The sequence below is a fragment of the Equus asinus genome, chromosome 16 (genome assembly GCF_041296235.1).
Source record: "Equus asinus isolate D_3611 breed Donkey chromosome 16, EquAss-T2T_v2, whole genome shotgun sequence".
Classification (NCBI taxonomy): Eukaryota; Metazoa; Chordata; class Mammalia; order Perissodactyla; family Equidae; genus Equus; species Equus asinus.
In genome coordinates, this window is record NC_091805.1 from 48,770,595 (window position 1) to 48,777,599 (window position 7,005).

Genomic DNA, 7,005 nt, shown 5'->3' on the forward strand with positions numbered 1-7,005 from the left:
AAGTACGTATAATAGGAACAGTTTATGTAAATACAAACTGATATGTGAATATATACATATGCACTAGTACATTCATAACATTTTTTCTAGACTGTTCAAGAAAGTGTCAGCAGTCATTTCTTTTGGGGAGATAAAGATTTTTACTTTTATTTCTTTCTCTCTCTCTCTCTCTCTCTTTTTTTTTTGAGGAAGATTAGCCCTGAGCTAACGTCTGCTGCCAATCCTCCTCTTTTTGCTGAGGAAGACTGGCCCTGAGCTAACATCCATACCCATCTTTCTCTGTTTTGTATGTGGGATGCCTACCACAGCATGGCTTGCCAAGCAGTGCCATGTCCGCACCCAGGATCCGAACCGACAAGCTCTGGGCCGCCAAAGTAGAACGTGCGAACTTAACCACTGCACCACCGGGCCGGCCCCTCTATATATTTTTAATGCTAAATATATATTGCTCTTAATTTTATTTTTATGATATTTTTCCAAAGTTTCCCTGGCCATCTGTCAGAGGATCCTTCCAGGCTCTTCTTCTTGACTTCAGGGCAACCTTCTATGGTCACGCAGGCTGTATCCTGAACACAAGCACTCGGCCCAGGGGACAAGGTGGGCAGAAATCCAGCCTGAGGTGTGCTTGCCTAGCTATGCACCCTGGCACCAAGCGTTTTCACATAGAGACATGTCTTTCCTAATTCCCAGATGCCACCATATGGGCTGCACAGCTCTCCATTTTACATTGCACTGCTAGCAACCCTTTATTTCCAGCACAGTTAGATTTGCTTCTTGCTCCTCACCTGCCCCCCTCAACTTACCTCTTCAAACCATCCCTCATATCCTGGCCTCCCACTCCTAGTCCAGAACTTAAGCTCTAGACCCATCTACTGCCTTGCCCAGCCTAGTCCTGAACTCAAGCAGCCGCTTGAATTACCTGAAGTGAAGTTGGGCAAACATATTTATGTTGCCCCAACTTTTGCATATGTGTGTGCCAATGTTTATCATGCATAATTTATGGACAGTCAGCTCTTGATTACCCACACAAATGCCAGTGATCATTGGCACATATCATTCAAAACAGCAGATGATCACAAAATTAGGGTTTTGGATAGCTGTCCTTGGAATGTAATTGGTGATTCTTTTTAATATAGATAATTTTCCACATAGATTTGCTTGAATTAAAATTAACTTGTAGTCTTTGTTTCATATCTGCTGAATATAACAGGACTGAGGGAAGGTAGAGCAAATCGACCAGAGATTAAAGATTTATTTTGCATAATCTGCATGGAGGGATTGAGATCACTCTATTTAAAATCATACTTAGGTTTCTCTTTCTGTTGTAACATAGCAGCCTTTCTGCAAAACTAAACATTCAACCTAAGCCAAAGTAGCTTTTCTTCAAAATGTTTTCTTGTCTTTAATAAAATTCTTTTATGTGTGTGGTCTTAATAAATTTGATTTTACAAAGCATCCAAAACCTTCTGTTATTTTAGTGGTAGCCACTTGAATCTAGGTCAGTTTCAAACCACTTTCTCTGGTCTTGTCTTCAGAGAGAAGCATCACCAGCTCATGAACTTTTAGGATGTTGGCACTAAATACCGTTAAGTAAGACTTGCTGCATTGTCACAATTACAAACATAAATGGAACTTCACATTTTGAGTGTTGCCTTTCAGGCTTAGGGTACCAGGAGAATGGGTTTTCCAATATATTAATTACATGTACTAGATGAGTGTGCATGCGTGCGTGTGTGTTTACCCATGTTTTGTGATGGTTATGCCTGATCCAGACACACATTTTATCAGAGTAACGTTTATCCACAGAGCAATACTGCTTCTCACATGACGGAATTAAGTTTACATATTCACTAATGGGCCTATCCATTATGACCCCTGCTCTAAAAAGTACAAAATAGATCATTGTTTGCTACAGCTATTGGAGCATTGAGAAGCAGGAAATTTTCCTTCTTTCTCTGTTCTTATTTTCATGGGGGCTCCACTGCTCTACACTCGGCAGTCTGAGTGCTGCAAGTGACCCCAGAGTTTATACCCGAGGGAGAGGTGGGCAGGATCAGCCCAGCCCATATACAGGCCGGTCACTCAAGCAGCAAACTGCAGCTTGTGGCTCACCAGATAAATTTGCCAGGATTGAAATGTCAATTTCAGCAGACGTGTTTTCTGTTTTTATAATACAATTTAGAGAGATGGAATGGTTGTCATAGTGTAGGAGTTTTAGTGAGAGTTTTAGATTCAATAGAGAAAGAACCTTGTGGTACATACACAAGCGAGGAATGAGAAAGGCTTTTCATAATTTATCAAGAAATTGATGCTCCCCCCTTATCCTTCACCGCAAAGATTTTTGAAAAATAGTGATGCTCGTTCCAAGTGCTAACAGCGATGCCATGCAGAGGCAACCAGAGTTGTTTCGTGATTAGAGGAGGCTGGCTTGTAACCAGCTGATTGCCTCACGCTTGAAAGCCAGAGTGGCTGCGTCGGGTTTAGCTGGGTTTGGAGCCAGGATCTGCCATTCACTGGCTGTGTGACCTTGGACAAGAGGCCCACCTCCTTACCTATAAAATGTGCCTATCTAGTGCTTATCTAATAAGGTGACTAAGAGGATTACAGATAATAATACGGGTGGAAAATACATGTGGATTATGGATAATAATACCTGTAATAATGCATGTGGATTACGGATAATAATACAGATAATAATACACGTAGATTATGGATAATAATTCAGATAATAATACATGTGGATTATGGATAATAATTCAGATAATAATACATGTAAAGGGTTTGGCACAGTGCCCAGTAAGTGCTCAATGAAAATGTACTTATCATTATGCTTAAGTATTTGAAAACAGTATGTCTTCTTAAGTAGGCTAATCGCCTTGAATATTTTTCAACAAATGCTTCCTTCATAGAATACATACAAGTAAACTCCAATCAAACCCAGGTGAAATTATCATAAATTCCAAATTAGTGCTGGCTTAAATAAATGCTGTGTCACTGTTTTCTGTTATCTGTGTTAATACTCCCTTCCATTTGTACAGATAATGGAGAGCAGAATGTCGCCTAAATAAAATGTAAAAGCTGTAATGCCCAAGTGGAACTTATTTAAAGAGTGATTATGGCTAGAAAATGGTCTGTAAAAATAGCTCTCCTCCTTACATCACATCACTTGTTCCCAGCGGTGCCTTCAAGCCTTCCTGACAAACAGGCCTGCCCTCCTGCAGACCCTGGATCCTATTCCGCCTCACACATCCCCAGCACCACTGCCAGCTGAGTTCTAATTGCAGAATCTTCATTACCAGGGATGATTGAAACTATAAAAAGAACCCAGCTGAATTTTTCACATCCTGCTGGGTGAGCACAAGGACCAGCTCTCCTGCTCCTGCCCCCGCCTCCCCCCAGCAATTATCCTTGGTACATGTGTGGTCCAGCTTCTGCAGAAAGCTCTGAGCAGTTGATAGATGTTACCTCCCTTGTCCTCTGAACTCCCTCCGCAGGAGGTGGCTGACGACCATGACAGATATACCTGGCCTTCCTTCATAGCTGCAGAGGCAGGAGCGTCATTTCTTCACCTCCCCACCTCATGTATCTTGCCTAAAGTCACCTGCAAGTGTGCAAACAGAGAGAGATTATAGACATTTGTCCTGGCCCCTTAGGCCTCTGTGATAACCTAAAGGTAACTCTACCTGCAAATTAGCCTTTTTCAGTTACTTCCTTTCTTATTTTAGTCCATCAACAAGCATTTATAAAGCACCTGCTAGTGCTCAGTGTTGAGTTAATTGCTATGAAGAGAGGTAGCCTGAAGCAAGAGGCCACCAAGGAATTTAAAATCTAGTTAGACGGCAAAACTAGACAGGACTGTTTCTGGTGCCGCAGCTAATGACTTTAAAAATCAAGGGAGTCATTTATGCAAACTTTGTATAAAATTTATGCAAAACCTTTTTCTATCTGCAAGCACGTGTGTGTGTGTGTGTGTGTGTGTGTGAGAGAGAGAGAGAGAGAGAGCACATGTGTCTATCTAGAAAAAGAAAGACAGAAAAAGAAATGTCTGGAAGGATGTTCACCGAAAAAGGTAACAGTAGTCATCCTGAGACCTGTGTCGCCAAATGATTGAGTGTATTCTCTGAAGACACAAGGCAAATTTAAACCCCAGTTCTGCCACTGACTGTGTTACCTTGTCCACTTAGCTTCTCTAAGTGTCAGTTTTCTTGAAATGGGACAGTGATAGTAGTGTCTCATAGGGTTGTCCTAGGACTAACTAGGATAATGTATGTAGAGCATTTTTGCAGTGCCTCGTGTTTAAACACAAGTGTCCAATAAAAGGAACTATTCACAGCGATGAGATGTTGGAAGAGCAGGGGTGTGGGCCAGGAAGTCTGGAAAAGGCAGCACTGGAACTGGTCCTCGAGAACAGTGAAGATTCGGATGGCTAGAGGGAAGGCTGGAGGTGTCTGGGTTAGGGAGACATTCTGAGCAGAGGCAAGCCTCATGCGTTCTCCAGGAGAGAGAGGCTGTGTGTGAAGTGAGAAGCAGGGTTGCACCAGAAGGGAACCTGAGATAGTGGAGGGCCTCAAGGATTTCAGTTGGCCAATCAGAAAAGAAAGCTCTTGAATGTGTTTGAGCCAAGAAGAATCTAATCAGTTTAGTGTGTCAGAAAATTGCCTCCTAGATGAGATAAAAAAGTGGCGCTGGAAGGGGAATAGAGGCAAGATGGCGACTACAATGGTGTGGTTTTTAATCTCCCTGACTTCCCTCAATAAACATAGAGACAAAAACCAAGATAGCAAAACAAGCAAGAAAGAAGCAACTGGACTAGAAGGCAGCAGAGGAAAGACAGTCTTAAAAGCGAGAGAACCTAGAGATTACTACTAAGTACTCACCCTCAGAAGAGGAGTTTCACAAAGGTGTAGAAGGCCAGCAGACCCCACTGAGACTGTGGCCGGTCCACAAAGGCTCTGGATGGTGGTTTACAGGGGGTGTGTGGCCAACGCCCCTTCAAAGGGAGCATCAAAAGTGAAGAAAACTTTTTAAAAGATTTGAAAAGAGAAGTGCCCTGGATGGATCACTGCCCGCCCCAACGTTATTGAGAGACAGGAAAAGGGAACTCCAGGCCAGTAGAGGGTTGGTGTGTTAACATTACGTGAGTCTAGAAGCCTGTTGTGATGAGAAGTGAATGAATAGACACAGAAGCAAAGCTTAAACCAGGGTGTCCTTTCTTCATGCCTTCCTGTCAAGGGAGTAAAACTCCTAAAAAACAGTGCCAAGGACAGAAGTGTGGGGACTTAGACTATGGGGACAAGGTTGCCCTATTAGGCGATAGCAATCAGGGATGGTCAAACTCAGACTCTGATCCATTGATTCTTTCCCCTATCCTCCTTTAAATCAGCAGGAATGACACACATGAGAAGCTGAGTTTAGGCTTCTCCCCACTAAAGACACATAAGCAGCCAAATAGCTGACACCTATAAGGCAAAAAAACTCACAGAAAAAAATACCCACATAACTGAATAATGCAACCACTAATAAAAGAAAGGTAATAAACTGAATTACCCACACTAGATGGGATAGACAGATTTAAAAAATGAAATAAGTATAATATATATTATTAAAGAGGGACAAATAGTATATTAACATGAAATTAATACAATATTTTTAAAAGATCAAGAAAAATATCGAGTAGGAAAAATATAACAGTTTAATTAAGGAACTCAACTGAAGAGATGAATAACAGAATGGATACAGACAAATTTGAATTAGTGAACAAAAGATTAGGTTGAGGAACTATCTTACAAGTCCTCAGGAAGAAATAAAGTGAAGAAAAATGTATTAGAAAAGGTAAGAGTAATGAAAGCTAGAAGTAGAAATTTTAACATTCATATAATAGGAGTCCCAGAAGGAGAGGAAAAAAAAGGTAAACAGGGAGATGTGGTCGATTGTAAGACTGTGGGCCCTAGTGAATCAGAGCTCTTATGATGTACAGTCAGTCTCCCTCACATGGACACTGAGCTTGGCAGTGTGCCTGACTTTGACCAATGGGATATCAATAAACATGAAGCAAGCAGAGATGTGCTAAGGACATGTGCCTTTGGTGGGAGAACGTGTGATCATGTGACTTACTTTGATTTACTTTGACTAATGTAGCATCAATAAATTTGAAGCAAGCAGAGACTTAGCAAGCACTTGTGCATGCTGCCCTGACCATGTGAGGAAGCCTAGTCTAGCCTCCTTGAGGATGAAAGGCCTCCTGAAGAGGGAAGCCCAGTCACCGCAGCTGTCCGGAAGAGCCTAGTCCTCCGCAGTCTGTTCAGCTGAAAGCAGCCACAGGAGTATGCCCAGGTGAAATCAACACAAGGACCACCCAGCCAACTCAGAGAATCATAAGAAATCATTGCTGTTCTTTTAAGCCACTATGTTTGGGGTCATTTATTATGTAAGCAGCAATAGATAATTGATATAGGAGGTATGGATAAATAATGACCTAACATTCCCAAGGTAAAAGATTTTAGACTGAAAGGCTAGTACAGTGTGAAAAGGATAAGCAGAAAAAGAGAAAAAAAATCCTCATCCAGGATTTATAGTACAATGTGATATCTTCAAATTCCAAAAGGCAATTCTAAAAGCATGCAGAAGGAGAATATATAACTTGCAAAGTAACATGAATTTGTTCGATATCAGATTTCACAGTTGTGACTCCGAAATCAAGAAATCAACGGAGTATTATTTTCAAGGAGTAAAAATAAAAGAACCTCTAACCTAGAGCTAAACTATCCCATTTAAATGTGAAGATTCAATAAAGATATTCTTAGATAAACAAGGATACAGGAATTTTAACCTGCAAGAGACACGCCTAAAATACTCCTGGAGCAAAAACTAATGAGTTATCAACTAAAAAAGTTAAATATAATAAAGAAAAACCAATATATATATATCCAAGGTATATAATATATAAAAAACAAAAATACATATTTATATATATGATAAATACATAGAACAAAATATAATAAAGAA